Source organism: Sphaeramia orbicularis, chromosome 11 (genome assembly GCF_902148855.1).
Source record: "Sphaeramia orbicularis chromosome 11, fSphaOr1.1, whole genome shotgun sequence".
NCBI lineage: Eukaryota > Metazoa > Chordata > Actinopteri > Kurtiformes > Apogonidae > Sphaeramia > Sphaeramia orbicularis.
In genome coordinates this window covers 28463741-28483585 of record NC_043967.1, presented here as the reverse complement: position 1 = coordinate 28483585, position 19845 = coordinate 28463741, and the positions used below count along the sequence as shown (strand labels likewise).

Here is a 19845-nt window from a genome sequence, read left to right as displayed (position 1 = left end):
TTTATGTGTTACATGTTCTTGTTCATTCAAATATTGTGTACCCAAGGCTCTACTGGAGGGTTCAGGAGCTCAGAGACAGTCTGTGTCACATTTGTTTTTGGAGCATCAGAGCACAACCAAACCACAGAATTCAAATGTTTGTTATTGTTACAGTGAAACCATAATGTGACTGTCCTGACTGATGCGCAGTAGGGCTTTATCTGTAGACCACATGCCAGCACCATCACATACAAGCATGGAAATATCCAACAAGACAAAAAACAAAACATGCAGGATGACATTTGACTGTCCTGTAGTCTTCACTTAGTATGGATCATAATGAGATCAAGAAAAGACAGTTACATAAACCCCCTTTACACAAGGTTGGTGATTGTTGAGAGATCATTAAATGATGAAAAAAATGGCCAGATTCTCAGTGATCTTTCAATGAGCCCCCAGTGATCACCAAGATCTCTCAATGATCTTCCAGTGATCTCCATGGTCACCGCGGTCTCCTCAAAGGTTTGACTCGGTCCAAAACAGTCTCTCAGCAATTGCCAAGGGAAGCAGTCTCAACGAATGCTGAAGTCGTGTTCAAGGAGCCCTTAATGATCTCCCAATGATCTCTCAGCAATCTTTCAATGAATGCCAAATTTTACCACCCAGAAGGTAGAGATGGTTGAGAGATCAGTGAGGGAATGGGTATGACTATCTCGATGACCCCCCCTGTCTGATCTGACTGACCAGACTGTTTAAAGTAGGAGGCCAAAGGCACAACGAGCGCACAAGGATCTCCCAAACATTTACACAGAAATGGCTTTTTCTAGGCTGAGGAGATGGTTGGGTGATTGGGCCAAGTTTTGATTGCTCAATGGTCCCCCAACAATCTCCGTACTGTGTAAAGGGGCCCTTATGTATCTGTGAAATACTGTAGTCAGTTGGTCAGGAAACAAACTGTCAAGAAAAACAACAAGGTTGATGGGGTCTGAGAACAAAACACAAATTCAACTGACACAAAGAAAAGCACCAATTACACAGTTAATAAAAATGTAAATAGCTGCAATAGACCTGCAATAATTATAAAAGACTAGTGATAACGTTTTGATAATCATAGTAAAATAAAGTTACTGTCATAAATTAGAAAAACATGCAGGATGATATGGGACTGTCCTATCTTTACTTTGACAACAGATACTACAGCTGATCAAACAGTAGTGGAAAAAACCTTTTTGGACACCCTTAACCCATAAAAACCCAGTGCTATCTTTAAACAGGGACACAGAAACATGAACATATCTCGCCAGTTTTAGCTTCACGCCATTGGTTGCCAGTGTGTTTTCGAGTTGGTTTTAAAATTCTTCTATTTGTTTTTAAATGTTTGAATGGCCTTGCCCCTCCTACCTCTCTGACCTGATCCACCCCTACGCCCCCCCTCATGCTCTCAGGTCAGCAGATCAGCTGCAGCTTATAGTTCCAAAAACAAAAAAGAAGCTTCGTGGGGACCGTGCCTTTTCTGTTGTTGCCCCAAAGCTGTGGAACCAGTTGCCCTTAGACAGGCTCAGTCTCTGCCTGTCTTTAAATCACGTCTAAAAATGCACTTTTTCTCATTGGCTTTTAATCAATGAGTGACATGTTTCTTTTATATATATATATATATATATATATATATATATATATATATATACTTTTTTTTTTTTAATTTATTTTTCTTATGCTGTATTTATCTGATTTTAATTTGTCTTTGTTTTTATGATGGTTGTATTTTGTTGTTCTTAGCCCGCTTTGCACCCTGTGTTATCACTGTTTTTACTTATTTACTTATTTAACCCCTTGTTTTATGTTTCGTGTACAGCACTTTGGCCAGGTGTAAAGTTCTTAAAGTGCATTATAAATAAAGTTGGTACGGTATGGTATGGTATGGTACTTTTGTGGCTGTTCCCATATGATTTTTTTTCTCAAAATTTACCCTTTCTGAAGTGATTTATCACCATTTATTGCAATAATATCCTCTGTGTTTTACATTGTTTTAATGAAAATCCATGATTTTTTTATATTTTATTTATTGATCATGTAGATGTTCATAAAAGTTCAGATTGAAGTTGAGGGTTATTAGAAACAGAGACAGAGACAGAAACTTAAAAAAAAGTGATTTTTTTCAACAAAATTGATTATTAACTGAACAGAAAACAAGTGTCTCCATCCACTGTCATTGATCCAACTCCATGGGTTTTACTGCTGAATCAATGCTGTAGAAGACGATGGTGTTTCCACATTCACATCCACATCCACATTCTACGGAGCCTCTGAATGTCCAAATCGGTCATATCTGATGACCATGAAAAGATGACAAACTGCATTTTCCACCAATTATTTACATGTATTGATAGGGTTAGTGGATCAACAGATATGAAACAGTTTAATTCAGTAGAAGACTTTGGGTCTTTATGGGTTAAAATCTGACACAATATTATCATGAAATATCAGCAGAAAAATCTTTTTTGTGTGTTTTTTGTGGCAGCACAAACAAATGCAAATGTCTTGTGTGTGTGTGTGTGTGTGTGTGTGTTTTTTTTAATAACAAAATTAAATGCTTGACAGTGTCAGTATGTCATATCCTGGGTGTGTTTTATTATCTTGCCAAAACATCCAGTTTTGACCTTGGCAGAATTGTGCACATGCAGAAGAGAGCATGTGGGTTTGGAGAATGGAACAATACTTGGCAGAGTTCAATGACTTGAGACTGATTCTTAATGCAAAATATCACAAATGCATGGGTTGAACAAAACATTTTCCCACCACTGTTTTAAGATGGTGGTTTTAAAAGTATTGTGAAGATTGAGAAAATATGTTTACTTTTGTATTTATGAAAATATTCAGTTTTTATTTTTTACTTTTTAGAATTGGTCAGTCAGCTGCCAAGAAACACAAGAGAGTTGATGGGGACTGAGGACAAAACAGTAACTCAATGAGCACAAATATGAGCACCAATTACACTGTTAATAAGAGTGGATGTTTGTTATTCAGAGCTGCAACTTAACTAACTTAATTAACTTAACTGTAGCTTTCAGATAATCATAGTAAAATAAACCGTCATAAGAGCAGCAGTTTGAAAATGAGCTAATTAGCACTTATTGTTATACATCAGCTGTTGTTAGCATGTCCTGTGGATTCTTTTAAATTCTGTAGCTACAGTTTTCATCATGTGGTTTTCAGTATCACTCGATGGTGTGTTATTGAAGCATGTGAATCTAGACCATCCCAACATCTGTCTGTAATCCTGACCACTGAGAATACACATCTCAGTCCAGATGTGAGACTGATCTTCCAGGTGCTATTGGGATCAAATTGATAAATGTTTTATTTTTCAGGGAAATTAGTGTGGTTTCATTTTGCAGCCCAATTGGGTCATGCACTTCTTTGATAAATGATACCTGGCTTGATAAATGTGTTGGCTAGTTCTGTATAATACAAGAACTTCACTTGACTTTGATCATTTTTTACTTGTTGTTGTTATACAAACACAAAGACACATGGCTCTCATTTGCTATGTGGCTAGCCTTTATAAGTCTGGATAAACATGCAGGTGCTACACTGTCCCCTATCATTTTCAACAGATCCCCTCACAGCAAGAGGGACTGCACAGGAAGCCAAAGAAGCAAAGAGCTGTGGCTACTGTCTTTAGCATTCATGTATTCACTCAGAACTCAGTCAAAGTGGTAAAAGCTCTGAACACAGCCAACTGGGGATCTCTGGGAAACAAGTCTAGTCCCATTTCATCCTTTATAAATCAAAGCCCTCTCCAGGACTTGGATTGAGAACAATGCCCCTGGAATGGGACGCCATCCATCTCGCTGCCTGATGCAAATGTGATTGGTGTGTTTGGATGTAAGCAAGGGGTGCATGATGCATGTACTGGCCAAAACATGTGACTTTTTATGCATTTCAATTGCATTTTTGTAACTGTATGCGTATCTGAAAGCTGTACCTGAAGGTCCGCCGGATGTAAAACAAAACATATTGGCTTCGTATGTTTCCAAATGCAGTGGATACATTAAACATCACGGTATCTGAAATACAAAAATGCATTTTGTATGAACATTTCTTGGGACATGTATATCATTTGCAGATGCAGATTATAATCAACCCAGTTTCCTTTAAAGTGGATGTTGAAAATGTGAAAAACAGGAAAAGGCCTCTCTAGAGCCAGTACATGATTTATGCATTCTGAGATTTTTAGGGAATAGTAACTGGTCTGCACTCACACATGCAGATAATGATAATGAAGGTAGAAAACACACAGCAGTTGATTTTACACCAATCATTTAATGGTAATTATGAAAACTATAATCAGTGGCTGTGGTTAGACCTCCTTAACCCATAAAGACCCAGTGCTAATTCTGTGGCAGTTCCCAAATGAATTTTTCTCTGTATTGAATCTTTCTTAAAGGGCTCATATTTTGCTAAACCCACTGTTATTAGTCTTTGGTACGTTTATTTGTGTATTTGGAGACCCTAATAGTTCCAAAAGTTTGAATTTGAACCCTCCAGGTGCTGCAAAGCTGAGTGGATTTCTACAACCTGTTCTAATTCCTTCTTAATTTGTTATGTCCATAACTAGTCATCACAACATTTGCACATATAAGGTCAAGACTTCCAACAAATATTTCTCCGAGTACGCCATAATTGTTTATTAGCAGCATCGGTTGTAGTAAAAACTGAAAATATGTCCAAACTTCGAGCCGATTACCTAAAATGTTAATTTGTTGGTTGTATTAACAAACACAAATGGCTGAACGGGACAGAGGAGCATGGTCAAGAACCTGGAGGGCATGGAGCATTTGCATTTAAAGGGCCAGCGCTCAAAACAACCTTTCTCATGTCATTACTCAGAAATAGGGTTGAAGATGGACCTGTGGAGTTGAATTATTGAAGAATTCAGACCCAAGCATAGCATTTACAGTTTATGTAGACCACAGGGAAATGTTTTAAAATGCACAATTCCATTTAAAACAAGCAAAAGATAACTCCTTTAAGTGATTTATCACCATTCATTATAATATTCTCCTCTGTATTTAGCATTTTTTTGAGTGAAAATCAGGTATTTTACACCAGTTATTTACATGTATTGATAGGATTAATGGATCAACAGGTATTAAACAGTTTAGATCAGTAGATGGTTTCGGTGTCTGTTTGGGTCTTTATGGGTTAAGTCTTACACACCAGACGTTTAACCCTATAATGCTAAAAAACATATATTTGGTACATGAGTTTTGAAGCCCTCTACATGATCAGTGGGATTTTTGTTTCTTGGAAAACCTGATGTATACAATTAGACACATTCAATACACAGATAATCCACCAGGGGGGAGGAATTCGTTCACCAGAGGCCTTTCCAGTGACACTACAAGATTGTCATTAATGAGAAAGGAGGCAGAACTTTGCCAGTTTTGAAAAGGAATTACCAATTTGTTAGACATGTTTGTGTTATATTATGTTTCTTTAATAATATTTCAGGATTTCTAAGTACTCAAAGCATCTTTGAGTACTTAGAAAAGCGCTATATAAAACCGATGTATTATCATTATTATTATTATTATTATTATTATTATTATTATTATTATTATTATTATTATTTAGCATTGAGGCCTGATGTATCAAATATGATACAAAATTGAAAATCATACATGGAAATTGATATTTGAAAAAACAAAAATTGGCTTGTTCAGAAGGACCAATAAAGGCTCCATTTTCAAAGAACTGGAATTTTTCTGCCAATAATTTAATGGTTCAGGCTTTACAGGGTTAAGCCAAAGCTGTGACCTTCTACCAAACACTTTTATTACTAAAACCTAAATATTTTCAAAGAACTAAGATATGAACTCCACTCTGGATTTTGTGTAGCTACCGTTCATCCCAACTGCAATCCTTTTGAAGAATGTAGCAGATCCTTCAGTGATAAACTATGCTGAGATTATATATCCAAGGTTTGCGGAAACATAAAATAGCAGCATTTTATCCTGACAACTGGGTTGTGGATATGTGTTACCCCTCTGAGCTCATTACAGCTGATAAGTTGGGGTTGGAAGGTGGGGTGGGAACCCGCTCGGTTAACAAGGGAGAAGCACAGTGAGTACCAGAGGAGTTGGAGCTTTGTCCTTCCTCCCACACTCAGCATCTCTCTCCTGGATTTCCTGCTATTGTTCTCTAATAAGCCCAGATTCTCGCTGTTGCTCACATGCCTGTTTGTGTGTGTAACATCCATCCATAACAACATCATTATCAGGCTTTGTTTGAAGCCCCTCTCCTCTCCTCTCCTCTCCTCTCCCTCTTTCCTCCTCTACTCCCCTCCTCCTCTGCCTCATCTGCTCATCCTTGGCAGGCTTCGTTGAAGAGAGGAAGCAGAAAGGAGGGAAGATGTGGAGTGAAGAAACTGTGTTGGCTGCATTAGCATATCAGACACATGGTGAGGGCTGGAGATTGGGTACTGGAGCAGATGTCGATTTACATATTCAACGTGGAGCCAGCGGTGCATGTGTACATAGGTGGGTGTGGGGGGAGAAAGTAATGGATGTCACAAGTGTGAAAGAGGCATGGGTGGAGCAGAAGTGGATGGAAATGGAATGAGGACTGAATCATAATCAGCGGAAACGCTCGCATCCATCCAACTTGACCAGCGAAACTCATTTCACACGGTGGAGTAAATTAATCACTTTGCCGCTTCCCCGGCCCTCTTTTGTTTTTTTGGAATAAGATTAGCATAAAAGGACGATGGCTGTGATTGACGGGTGTGTTTTGCAGAGTTTCTGCCAGGCTCGGGGAGCTGATGAAAGCTCAGAAAAGCTGTCTGACAGTATTGATGTAGTTAATTAGAGTAAACACAGAGCACTCACACGCCGCCTCGTTATCTTCTGCTCACACACATACACGCTAATATGTGTTGTCTTTATATCTCTATTTACCAGCCTGAAATGTGAAACCTCATCACTTCTATCTCTCTGTTGTTTGGCTCTTGCAAACAATTTTAAATATCCTTATCGTTGTACTTTTTGGACTCTTTAAAAACTTTTCGATTCTACCTTTGTCGCTAACCTCTTTATTTTAACACTGTAACTTTTTGCTGTACTTCTGTGTGTTTCTAGAGGGAGAACAGGTGGTTGCAGAGTTGCCTTAGCTACAGTGTATTCCAACCTCAAAACAGCAAGGAAGCAAAACAGACATGAATCACACTTGACCAATGTTAGGCCAGCATGAAGTGTACTTTCCAAAGAGGAACTGAGGGCAGGTGCTCGTGTGAGTTTGTGTACTGGTATGGCTGTCTTAGTGAGAACCAGTTTTTAACCACTGAAATGAGGACCTGACCCCAACACGCTGCCTCTCGACCTGCATGGAACAGGTCGTACACATAATTTTAAATCATCCTCCATATTTTGACCAAAAAATAAATTGGTTTAAAACCTGGAAAGTTTAGTCAGAACTGGAAAAAAAAATACTAGGTGTTTTCTCGACCTAGACTCCACACTTCATTAACATTTTCCCAGTGCTGAAGATTAGTCACATTTTATCACTGATGAGTTTAATGTCTGTTTTAATTTGAATGTTAATGTTTTTATATTTTAACTTTCTCTCACCTTAAATGTATTTTTATCCCTCTCCTGTGATGCTTTTATGTTTTATGTAAAGCACTTTGAATTGTCCCGTAAATTAAATGTTCTATACAAATAAACCGGCCTTGTTTGGTTTGGTTTGGTTACTTGGTATTTATTTAAACCAGTCACACTTGTATCACGCATGCATTATTCTGAACATGCCCATGCCAAACATTCTGCATTGTACTAGTTATGGGAAAAAGAAGAAAAGTAGAAGGATAAATATGAAATTTGCAACCTCATATAAATACAGAAACATGTTCCTAAGTCAAACCACCATACGGATATAATGTGATATATACACTGCCCAGTCAGTAAAAAGTAGATGCTTGGACTCACTGAACTAATGTACATGTGCAGCCATGATGATGTAAATATGTAATTATATTTAATGCTTAATTCAGATTCTATATTAATATAAATATTTACATTAACACTAAATCTCTCTGTTTTTCTCTTTATGTTTTCATTTTCACTTTTTCACAATCAAAATTTTCAGTCAGATTAATCACAGGGCTGCTGTGGATTAATTTCGAGTAATCACATTTAAATATTAATTTTTAATCTATATTAATCGCGTTTCATTTTGTATGAGCAAACAGACTCAAGAAAGAAGGGAATATATATGTACGAAAAGAAAAGTAAACTCCTTCCTGCAGTGTGTATAATACTTTATGTCAGTCAACTGTTCTGTCTTGGATTTTTTTGTCCTCATATTTCCATCCAGAGGGCCAACATGCTGTTTAGTGTCTTCCATCTTTATGGGTTGGTTCTACTGCCTGTCACTACCGGATCAACTGACCATTTGTGCATGAGCGATGTTAACTCTACTTGGACAAACTGCCCGAAATGCATTGCCATAGATCATGGGTGGCCAACCCTGGTCCTGGAGAGCCACAATCCTGCATCTTTTAGATGTTTCCCTCTTCCTGCACACCTGACGGTCGTTATCAGGTTTCTGCAGAGTTTGATGATAGGCTTATCATTTGAATCAGGTGTGTTGGAAGAGGGATACATCTAAAACATGCAGGATTGTGGCTCTCCAGGACCAGGGTTGGCCACCTCTGCCATAGATGTTCAGAGTCATTCTGCACTGCAGTTGGGTTAATTGCGTAAAAATGTTTGATGAGATTAATCATGATGATGGGTTAATGTGTTAATTTTGACAGCCCAAGTTTTTTTCTGTCTTTTTCTCTGCACTTGCTTGTTGTATGTTGCTGCTATTGAACCTTTAAGTGATTTATCACCATTTACTGAAATATTATCTTCTGTATTTTGTGTTTTTTCAGTGAAAATCTGGTATATTCCTAGGTCAGGTTTTTTTTTTTTTTCCTGTAGATGTTCATAAAACTCAGATTAAAGTTGAGTGTTATTATATCAAAAACTTGACTTTTTAAGCAAATCTATCATGAACTGAACATAAACCAAGTGTGTCCATCCACTGTCAGTGATCCAACTCCATGGGTTTTGCTGGTGAATCAATGTTGTAGAAGATGACAGTGTTTCCACGTTCACTACAGAGCCTGTGAACATCCAAATGGGTCATATCTGATGACCATGAAAAGATTTTACACCAGTTATTTACATGTATTGATAGGATTAGTGGATCAACAGGTATTAAACCGTTTACACCAGTAGATGGTTTTGGTAGACGGTGGATGTTTGGCTCTTAATGGGTTAATTTCGATAATGTCAACTCTATAATTGCGAGCCTCATATTCCCAAACATATGTAAACTGACACATACATATTCATGAGACCATATCTGTACTTTCAAGGAGAATGTGGGACCTGCATTACCAGTTTACCCAAACTCTGCTGTCTAAAATACAAACATGCAGACATAAAAAGTGTGTGTGTACAGTTCCTTGCACACACACATACACACATGTATACAGTGCACAATTTACTGTAGCCTACACAGTGTTATCAGACACCTCCCCTGGGCAATATGTGTTTGTGCCTGTGGCTACAGAATATTCTCCCCAGACTGACCATCTCTCAAACACAACGGGTGTCAGTTTGTGTGTTTGTGCCTGTGGCAGTGCTCTAGACTGATATTGCTGCCACCCTAAAGATTGCAACCCCCTTCAGGGTCTTCCTTTCCATCCTCCATTTTTACCTTTTTCAATCCGTCATCTGATGGTCCTGCTGTATGCGCTTCTCATCATCATACCCTTTGGCCTCCGTGGTCATTCCATTTTGTTGATTGTGTTTTTTTTCCCCCCATCCTTTCTCTTTTTCTTTACCCTCTCAGTTTTTCCGTCTCCTTTAGCTTTGCACTTACATTTTTGCCCCGTTTGTGTGTAGCTGCTCTTTCTTCTTCCTTTTTTCTTTTTTTCAACAGACTTGGTCCACACTCAATATTATATTGATTGGTTTCCTTCTGTGTTCTCTGACCTTGCTGTAATAGTGCCGGAGAGGTCACGGCAGATAGATTTCTCTGAAAAAGACACTGTCATGTTCGGTAATCTATGGTTGCACCGTGCCAATTAACGGCAAATGGACCGCAGACCTTCCCCGTTTAGCTTTTTTTTTTTTTTTTTCTAGACTAAATATGTTTTGGTACATGAGGTCCTGAGGCAGAGAAAAACAGGGCTCTTTTCAAAGGCAGGTAAGTGGAAATGGACATGAGGGAGATCACAAAGCAGCAATGGAGAGTAGTGAATAAGAGCATGAAATGGAAAAAAGGGGTTTTAGGGTGGGGCAATTGAAATGTATTGCTGAGCTAAAGGCCATGATTTACACTGAGAGGGGCCAGGGCTTTTTTTTTTTTTTTTTTTCTCTTGGTTTTGCATGGACATCTCTTTTTCTTGCTGCTTTGCTTACATTTTCTTCACTTCTTCTTCTTCTTCCCTGCTGAATTCACTGTTGATTTGTGAACAACACATCCTCTGGCCGCCACAGAACACACACTGTAGTGCGAATACACACAGATACACACATAAGCTCTGAATCAGCTGCCCCAGAGGAATGCTTCTTTCACAGATGGTGTGAGAAAATTCAGTGCTTCCATAGTGACACCCTCATGAAACTTTCAGCCCCCCCACCCCACCCCACCCAACTCCTATCCTCCTCTCTGCATTTCAATCTCAGGCATCATTCCTTCCTCCTCCTCCTCCTCCTCCTCCTCCTCCAACTCATCTTCAGCTCTCCTGTCATCAGTCTACCTTTTCTCTCTATTTTCACCTCTTTTTCAGTGCCCTTATCACAGTCGTTGCTGTCCCACCTGGTCCCCATAGCTTCATCTGCGCATGTGTGGAAATGCAGTTACTTCCTGTCACCAGCAGTGTTTCAAGGGTTTAAATAAAATAATGATCTTTGGTTCTACTCATCTGTCAGTGTACGACTAATACAAAAATAGAAGACTCCGCATAAGTATTTCATTTTTATTATTGTTATTATTATTATTATTATTATTATTATTATTATGGTCTGTTAAATAGAATCTTACCAGAGCTAACCAAAGAATACAGAAGCAAAGAACTCAGGTGCAGTAATTGTTTTCATCACCTTTTCTCCCCTTTAAGGGTGCTGCTGTCGATGTATTATGAGAAGTATACGGGGCACATCCACTCAGAATTGTTGCCAATTTCCCTAGTGGACAATCCCAATATTGCACTAAAATAGTCCCCCGTGACCTGAAAAGCACTTTCCCCAAGAGCATCTGTAAAACCACTTGGATGGGGAGACCTACACCTGCAAAAACCATCAGATAACATTTTTATATCCACTCTTTAGTATGCTTAGGTTATGTGTTAACTCTTCTATAAACCTAAAACACAGAATCCCAGGAGGAAGGCAGGGGCAACAGGTGAAATGTTTGTCCAAATAACACAGGAAGCCAGAAATGTTTTCCAGTAACTTCCTGTTCAAAAAACAGGCATCATTTTTTGAGTTGAGGGTTTAATTCTAATAACATATGTTCAACAGTGTCTTTGAGTACCTAGAAAAGTGTTATATAAAACCGATATTATTATTATTATTATTATTATTATTATTATTATTATTATTATTATTATTATTATTATTATTGTGGTCTGTTGAATGGAATCTTGCCAGAGCTAACCAAAGAATATAGAAGCAAAGAACTGAAGTGCAGTAATTGTTTTAATGACCACTATTGGTCCATGATTGGCTTTTTAAGATCTTATGTGTTTTATTGTGTTCAGGTTCCAATAAATACATCCAGTTGTCATTCCACCATTTCCTATGTGATGATGAAGAGCAAAAGAGCAGAGGAAATGGATGAAGTTGAAAAGTAAAGTTACAATTCTTAGATGCCCTTGCTAATATTAGCATGTTAGCTAATTACCATTGGTTCCCACTGCATCTGCCAAACCATAACTTTATGGATTCCCAGATATATAATACATTTTTTTAGGTGTTTGATATGTTTAGACTTTTTTTGTTTTGTTTTTGTCAGTCTTTTATCTTTATGGGTGTTGCCCTCATGTGTCAATACTGTATTTAAGACACTTAAAATTGTTATCTATTACAGGTAAAACACTGACTGTGGAAAAGTAATCATTACATTTGGGTTAAATACATGAATTCTGCCTCTTCTGGACACTAAACATTCCTGTAAATAAGCATACACCTGCCACTGCTGTTGACTGTGTGGAGTTGGCAATAAGATTTACTGCCCCATGATGTTGGACTGAACAAGCAGATGAAGCCATGAAACCCCAGTGCTTTGTGTTTTTTTGTTCGTTTGTTTGTTTTCTACAGTTGTTTTATTTCGTTTAATCTATTTCCATATTTTGTTCTTTTATTTTGGTTTATCTTATTCTTCTGTACAGCACTTTGGTCCACTGTGGACGTTCTTAAAGTGCTTTACAAATAAAGTTGGATTGGATTGGATATTGCCACTGCACAAAAACTATTTTACTTCTTATCAGGATAAACTGAGAATAACAAGGACTATAGCTGCAGCAATTAGAGGAAAAAGATGAAACTGTGGTGCTTTTTGAGAACCACCTCTTGTCTATAATGGCCTAAAAAAACATTTGCTGTAACAGTAAGATATATTGGGTTTTGGTCCTTGGCAATGTAAGTTCTTAACTCAGTGTTTCTCAATGGGGGGTGTTGGGACACTGCTGGGGTGGTGTTTGGAACGAGAAAGCTGAGAAGGGGGTGCTGAGACCAAAATGGGGGTGTTATGGGGGTGTTAGTCTGTATAAGTACCAATATCAAGCTGCCAATGTCAATAGCGAATCACTGTGCACACCCCACCACGTTCCTCCGCAATAAGGTACATCATGATACCCCACCCTCCCACCCCGCAATTTTTTTTCCCAGGGGGCAGCAGGGTCATGATAACGTAAAGGGGCATTTACTCAAAAAAGGTTTAGAAACACTGTCTTAAATAATGCAAACCAGCGAACCAACTGCAACTGCCATAAAAACACTTTGTTGATAATAAAATAAATAAGAAGAAGATGAACTGAGTTGAAACTTTCTAAAGCAAAAAGTAATATTCCTTCATTTAAATCCACAAAACTTTATTCAGCAGAAGTGGTGATAGAGCGTCATCTCTCTGTGCTAAACCCCTCATTTGTCCGCCCTCCATCTGCTTTCTTCTCTTTTTGCTTTAAGGTCAGATAACATACTCTATCTCCCCTCCACCACCACCACCATCACCACCACCTCCCACCATTTTGTCGGTCCCTTTCCCCCCGTTCCTCTTCTCTGAGCACCGTGCTGTCATTGTTGAGGCACGGCTCTCTGGGGGTGCTAATGTAGGAGACCGTTACCAGACATGCCACTGCAACTTATTCTTTCTAATGGGACCGGGGACTTCTTCCTCTTTCCACACGAACCATCGCTCAGCTTTGCATTATACATTGCGGTCGGTGCCGCTCACGCAGAGGATGAATCACACTGTGGAAAGAGGAGATGGAGGGGTGCCGCTGCAATTAGTGTACGCTCACAGACTTCTGTGGTCTACACCATGACCTTTCCTGGATCTGGATTTTACTCCAATCACTCTTAAATCCCTATTCCACCATGGAAAAACAGCTGAGCTAATCAGAGTTTAATAGGTGGGATTAGGAATGGTGATCTTAATTTATTTACCTATATTTTTTAATTACAGTGTGAGGAAAAATATACAAAACACGGGTAACCGTAGCAACAGACTGTATGCTTATTCCCATGTTCCATGTGTTTGCTGAGCCATCCAAGACAATAGAAAAAAACATGACAGAAGACAAGGTATTTCACAACTTATGTTAATTTAACATATCACAATTAATCATATATATTGTGAGAGCATGCTAAGGAACATTTACATTTAGATTATCAAATTAGTTAAAAACTGTCTATGCTACATTTTGTTGTTTTGCGTTCTTGCATTACATCAGAGGTTTCCAACATCCAGAAAGTTGGAATAAAATATTTTTACTTTTTCTCTTGAAATTAAAACTTTTAAAAAGATGTAAAAATTAACTATTATTCACAAATACAGAGCACAGGATTGTCCAAAGAAAATACTTGTTTAAAAGACTGGGATCAATCTTGGTAGTTGAGATAAGGACATGATTTACCTGAATTAAATTAAATATGTATTCTCCTCTGTTGTATATTTAGCAATGATTACATTGAAAATTTTTTGTTTGTTTTCATATGGAAACATTGTGTTAATTGTAAATAGGGTAAAGCAAAATAAGTCTTAACTTCAGCCCTTAAACCCTTTTGGTTGCATAGTATATGGAACAATGGATATGGTGTTTTTGTTTGTTGTTTAAAGTAATTAATGACTGAATAAACTACTACTTCACTTTAAATGATTGTGACAATTTGATTGATTTAATCTTGATAGATAAAGTGTAACTAGGACTCAGTGTGTAATCATTAAACCAGGTCAAAGGTGATACTGATGTGTATAAATAGGAAGAAAAAGAGGAATTTGTCAAAAAACAAAATTATTCCAACTTTATGGTCAACAGTGTCTATAGTAATCTATATTCATCATCACATAATTTGGATATTTCTCAGTGGGGTCATATCCACTTTAACATTTACCAGCGTTACCATCTAACATTATTTGCAGCTACTTCTTTAGAATGATATACTATATTGTACATGGATGTCACTAAATGTAATGTGAAGAAAACTGTAAAACATTACCTCATCTGATCGCTCACATGTTCAGCAACAATGATTATGGAAACAGCAACTCCCATGATTCCATGCTGCAACCCATGGAGCCCCGTATTAGGGCTTATTTGAGCTTTGACATTTCAAACATGATTGCTCTTCTTCAAACTTCACATTGGGTCTATCGTCTCAGTTTTGTGTATCTTTTGTATTATTGTGTATGTATTATTGTAAATAATATGAATCCATATTGTAAAGACCTTTGTAAACACTGTAACAAATCACATGATTTGAAACATTCAGGGATTTGGGGTATTTGAGATGGATTCTATATGTTTCTGTGCTAAAAAAAAAAAAAAAAAAGTCACAGCTGAAACAAATTTGTAACACAGGAGCCATACTGAAGTGTAGGCTTTTTTTTTTTTTTTTTTTTAATTCCATTTCTTTAATCATCCATTACCTAGCAGGATTATTACATGTATTTAATATGTACATGTCTTGGTTCTCCATTTCATATTTTACTTCTTATACATACAAAGTTATGCATATGTATGTGGTCTACTTAAATACCAATATATGGTTACAATTTCTAATAGGTTTATTTATAGCATGTGTATATATGTACGACATGGATATTAATATTAGATTTGCAGATAGGGATATTATCTTATTCCAGTGATATCACATGTATGAAGTGCACAGTTTGGTAGATTTAAACCTTGGAAACAGTTGCAATGCTGAAGTTTGGATTGCAGTAACTTGAACAGTATCAAATCGGCGTTGGTTTTGATGGTTTTAGAGCAGATTGTGATATAAAACTGAAAATCAATGGAGTTGAAATTGAAAGGGTGTACAAAACAAAATTTTTCAGAGTGATTATTGGCCATAAACTCTGGTGGAAACCACAAATAGAATATATCAAATGTAAAATGTCCAAGTCTGTTGCAATTCTTTATAAAACTAGAGATTTGTTAAATAAGAAATGTTTGGACATACTCTATTGTTCACTTGTAATGTCATATATGTCATACTGTGTGGAAATTTGGGGCAATGTGTATAAAACTAACATAGACCCTATGATGAAACAAACAAAAAAAAAACCTATTAGAGTAATAAATAAAACTGGTTACCTTCAACCAAGTCATTGTTTTTGTGTAGGATCTGGTATAGTAAAATGTCCTGATATTATAGATTTAAAAACAATGGAAACAAGAAAAGCACTCAGAGAGCGCAGACCTCTGCCAAGACAGATCTGCCCCCCCCCCCCCCCCCCCCCCCCCCCCAGTCACCACCAAAATATAATCATTTCTTCCTTGTGCCAGTATCAACATTTCCTGAAAATTTCATGAAAATCCGTCCATAACTTTTTGAGTTATCTTGCTAACAAACAAACAAACAAACACGCACGCAAACACACAAAGCAAAGTGATCACAGTACCTCCTAGTGGAGGTAGTTATTTTTCGTCTTCCTGTTTGTATTAATTTTTTTTTTTTTTTTAAATTTAGGAGAAAGGAATTATAATTAAGAGGGTTGTTTATGTTTGAAACATGTAAAGTAAGAACAAATGTCAAATATCGCTGTGTTTCTGTTATTGGTGTGAAGTTATGGAATCAGTTGAATGTTGAATTGGAGTTGAGTAACTTGATGTTGAGTTTTAAAAAAGCTAATTTGTCAAATTTTCAAGGGCTATACAGGTCAAATAATCTCTAAGAGACTTAAGAAATTGAATGTAGATTAATTTATGTTAATGTTTTATTTGCAGCAATTTCAGGTAATTCAAATGATGAGAGTAGGAAAAGCAGAAATAAGCCTCTGGCTTCAGCTTCTTCCTTTGTCGGATACTAATTGTGTCATTTGTTAATTCTTTATATGTACCTGTATGTGTTTTGTACTTTACTGAAATATGTGCACCATTACTGTGATAGAAAGGTTTATTTTAATGTGAAATGTTGCTGCAAAATGGACAGTCTATCCAATTTTGTGTTTTATAAATAGTCATAATTTAGTCTGATATATGAGCATTTTTGAGTTACTTATGGAATCTGACATATGAATTTAGGGTAGGTGAAGGATAGAGTAAGGCATCAGGAGATTATGAGTTTAACTTCATCCCGCTCCTTTTTGAATGGTTTACTTTCTATATATATATATATTCGAAAAATAAATAAATAAACAAACATGAAAATGTTTATTCATTCATTCAAATCTAGGTCTAACACTAAAATCTAACCTATTGTCATATAGAGAGAATCAGAACCAAAGGCCTGTCTCCACTGTACTGTTAAGGTTAGTAAAAGCCCTCCTAATATTTGAGAAAATATGACCCATTGTTGTGATGTTTATTGTGCCTTCATACACATATATTTATTTGATGGTGCAGGTTTTCAGTCTGTCTCTGCAGACCGCACTCTGTTAATAAAAAATGCTGCTCTCATGCTGCACAATAACATCCAAATGTATTTAGGTTGAATTCATCTGTAAGAATGTGTAGATGTCATGTCTCGGTAACAAACTAACAGTTGAGTTTTGACGTGTTTGACACATTGCCTAACAAGTTCCAGTTTACAGTATGCCAAACTGACAGGTTGATGCGTCTTTGACAAATACATACACACATACTCTCAATCTCTTATTCTGTCTCTACCCTGTTCTGTTCCTCTCTCTGTCATGTCCCCGTGGGGCAAAACACACCAACATTATGTCTCCAGGATCCGGACCCCCCATAACCCTGGAGGCCAAACATAGCAGCAGCGAAGGGCCGGGGTAAGATGGGTTCACCAGGAGAGTGCTTTCTTTTATTCATACAGGTTCTCCATCCAAATGGAGTCTTCTGAAGGAGTTACATTAGGACAGCTGGTAAGGGAGGCAACACACGTTACAGCTCAGTGAATGTAGTGCCACATTAGGCTGGGGCTGAGATGTGTGTCTGTGTAACACACCAACACCAGGCTAGGTGGAGATGGGGACATATTAGGCAGGGTTTAGACCAGGGGTGTCAGACTCATTTTAGTTCAGGGGCCACATTAAGCCAAATTTGATCTGAAGTGGGCCGAACCAGTGAAATAATAACATAATAACATATAAATAATGTCAACTCCAAACTTTCCTCTATGTTGTAGAGCACAGATGTCTAACATGCAGCCCGAGGGCCAAATCCGGCCCGCCAAAGGGTCCAGTCTGGCCCCTGGGATGAATTTGTGAAATGCAAAAATTACACTGAAGATATTAATCATTTTAGTTCAGGTTCCACATACAGACCAATTTAATCTCAAGTGTGTTGGATCAGTAAAATACTACCAGAATAACCCATAAATACTCACAACTCCAAATTTTTCTTTGTAAATGTGTAAATTATCAATGTCATTTTACTGTATTTACACTAAAACAAACTAACACTTCACAAAAACACAAATATCCTCAACAAATAGAAACATTTTTAAATGTCTAAAGTGTAATTTTAACAATATTCTGCCTTTTATTAGGTGTTTTGTGTATTTGTAGATCCACTGTGATATGTACGTTGTAATTGACATATGTAAATGATAAACTGAGAAATAATATTGTTAAAATTGCACTTAGTTTTCTTAAGAAATTTCAGTTTGTTCACATTATTCACATTGTTTTAAAGGATAGTTGTTAGATGTAAACATTTTCATCACATAATTTTACTTTTTTTGCTCTAAAACATAGAAGAAAGATTGGATTTGACATTATTTATATATTATTATGTTATTATTTCACTGGTTCGGCCCACTAGAGGTCAAATTTGGCTTAATGTGGCCCCTGAACTAAAATGAGTTTGACACCCCTGTTTTAGAGCAAAAAAAGTAAAATAATGCGATGAAAATGTTTACATTTACCAACTATCCTTTAAAACACTGTGAATAACATGAACAAATGAAAATTTCTTAAGAAAACTAAGTGCAATTTTAACAATATTATGTCTCAGTTTATCATTTACACATGTACATTACAACATACAAATCACAGTGGATCAACAAATACACAAAACATTTAATAACAGGCAGAATATTGTTAAAATTACACTTCAGACATTTCAAAATGTTCATATTTGTTCAGGTTGTTTGTGTTTTTGTGAAAATTTACTTTGTTTTAGTGTAAATACAGTAAAATGACATGAAAATGTTTACATTTACAAAGGGAAAAATTTGGAGTTGTGAGTATTTATAGGTTATTATGGTAGTATTTTACTGATCCGACCCACTGGAGATTTAAGTGGTCTGTTTGTGGTCCCTGAACTAAAATGATTAATAGGAAGGAGGAAGGAAGGAGGTGAGGAAAAAAAAGGGTTTTTCCTCGCCTCTGTCACCAGTCACAAGTGTTTGCTCCTGGAGGATTGTGTTGGGTTTCTGTAAGTTGGCTTAGGGCCTGGTTTTGGCCGGCTCTATATGTGGAGTGTCATGAGGTGACTTTTGTTGTGATTTGGCGCTATATAAATAAATTGATTGATTGATTTGATTGGTTTTCCCCTGTAAGTCGCTTTGGAAAAAAGCGTCTGCCAAATGCATAAATGTAAATGTAATGGAATATCTTCAGGGTAATTTTTGCATTTCACAAATTCATTCCAGGGGCCAGACTGGACCCTTTAGTGGGCCAGATTTGGCCCCCGGGCTGCATGTTTGACACCTGCGGTTTAGATAAATCTTTTAAACCTGCATCTGCCCCTTATGACATTATAGGGAGGAAAGATGGATAGGATCATTGCACGCGCTCAATGGGGAATACAACCCGGGTGTTAAAGGGTTTCCAGTCATAGCTGTCAGCCCCTAATTCCATTTACTTTCTCTGGTTTCTCTCACGAGCCATATTCAGAGCGTCAACAAAATGATTCTCCTGTTCATGTGCCAGTATCAATAAGTCACACAGGTGTATGAATGAATGCATTAGGTCTGAGGCGGGCGGCTCCGGGCCTGTCCGATCAGGCCCAGGCTAATTTTCTGCTCAAATAGATGGGAGACGGTGTGGCTATCGTAATCTAAGCTCTTAACAGGAGGCTCATTCTGTGTAGGTACATGCACGTCCACAGTATGTGCGTACGTGTGTGTGCCGCTCTAAGTGAGTGCGTGCATCTTGATCTATTTAGTTTTCGTCCCATCT

The 19845-nt window shown here is 37.4% G+C and overlaps 1 long non-coding RNA gene across 1 annotated transcript; it reads right to left on the bottom strand.

Annotated features, from left to right (window-relative positions):
• Nucleotides 1-579: 579 nt before the first annotated feature.
• On the bottom strand, nt 580-18492 carry LOC115428596 (uncharacterized). Its single transcript, XR_003936656.1, has 3 exons — nt 18482-18492; nt 5860-5863; nt 580-709 (listed from the first exon to the last, which is right to left on the bottom strand). It is a non-coding gene; the product is annotated as an uncharacterized LOC115428596 (long non-coding RNA).
• Nucleotides 18493-19845: the final 1353 nt, after the last annotated feature.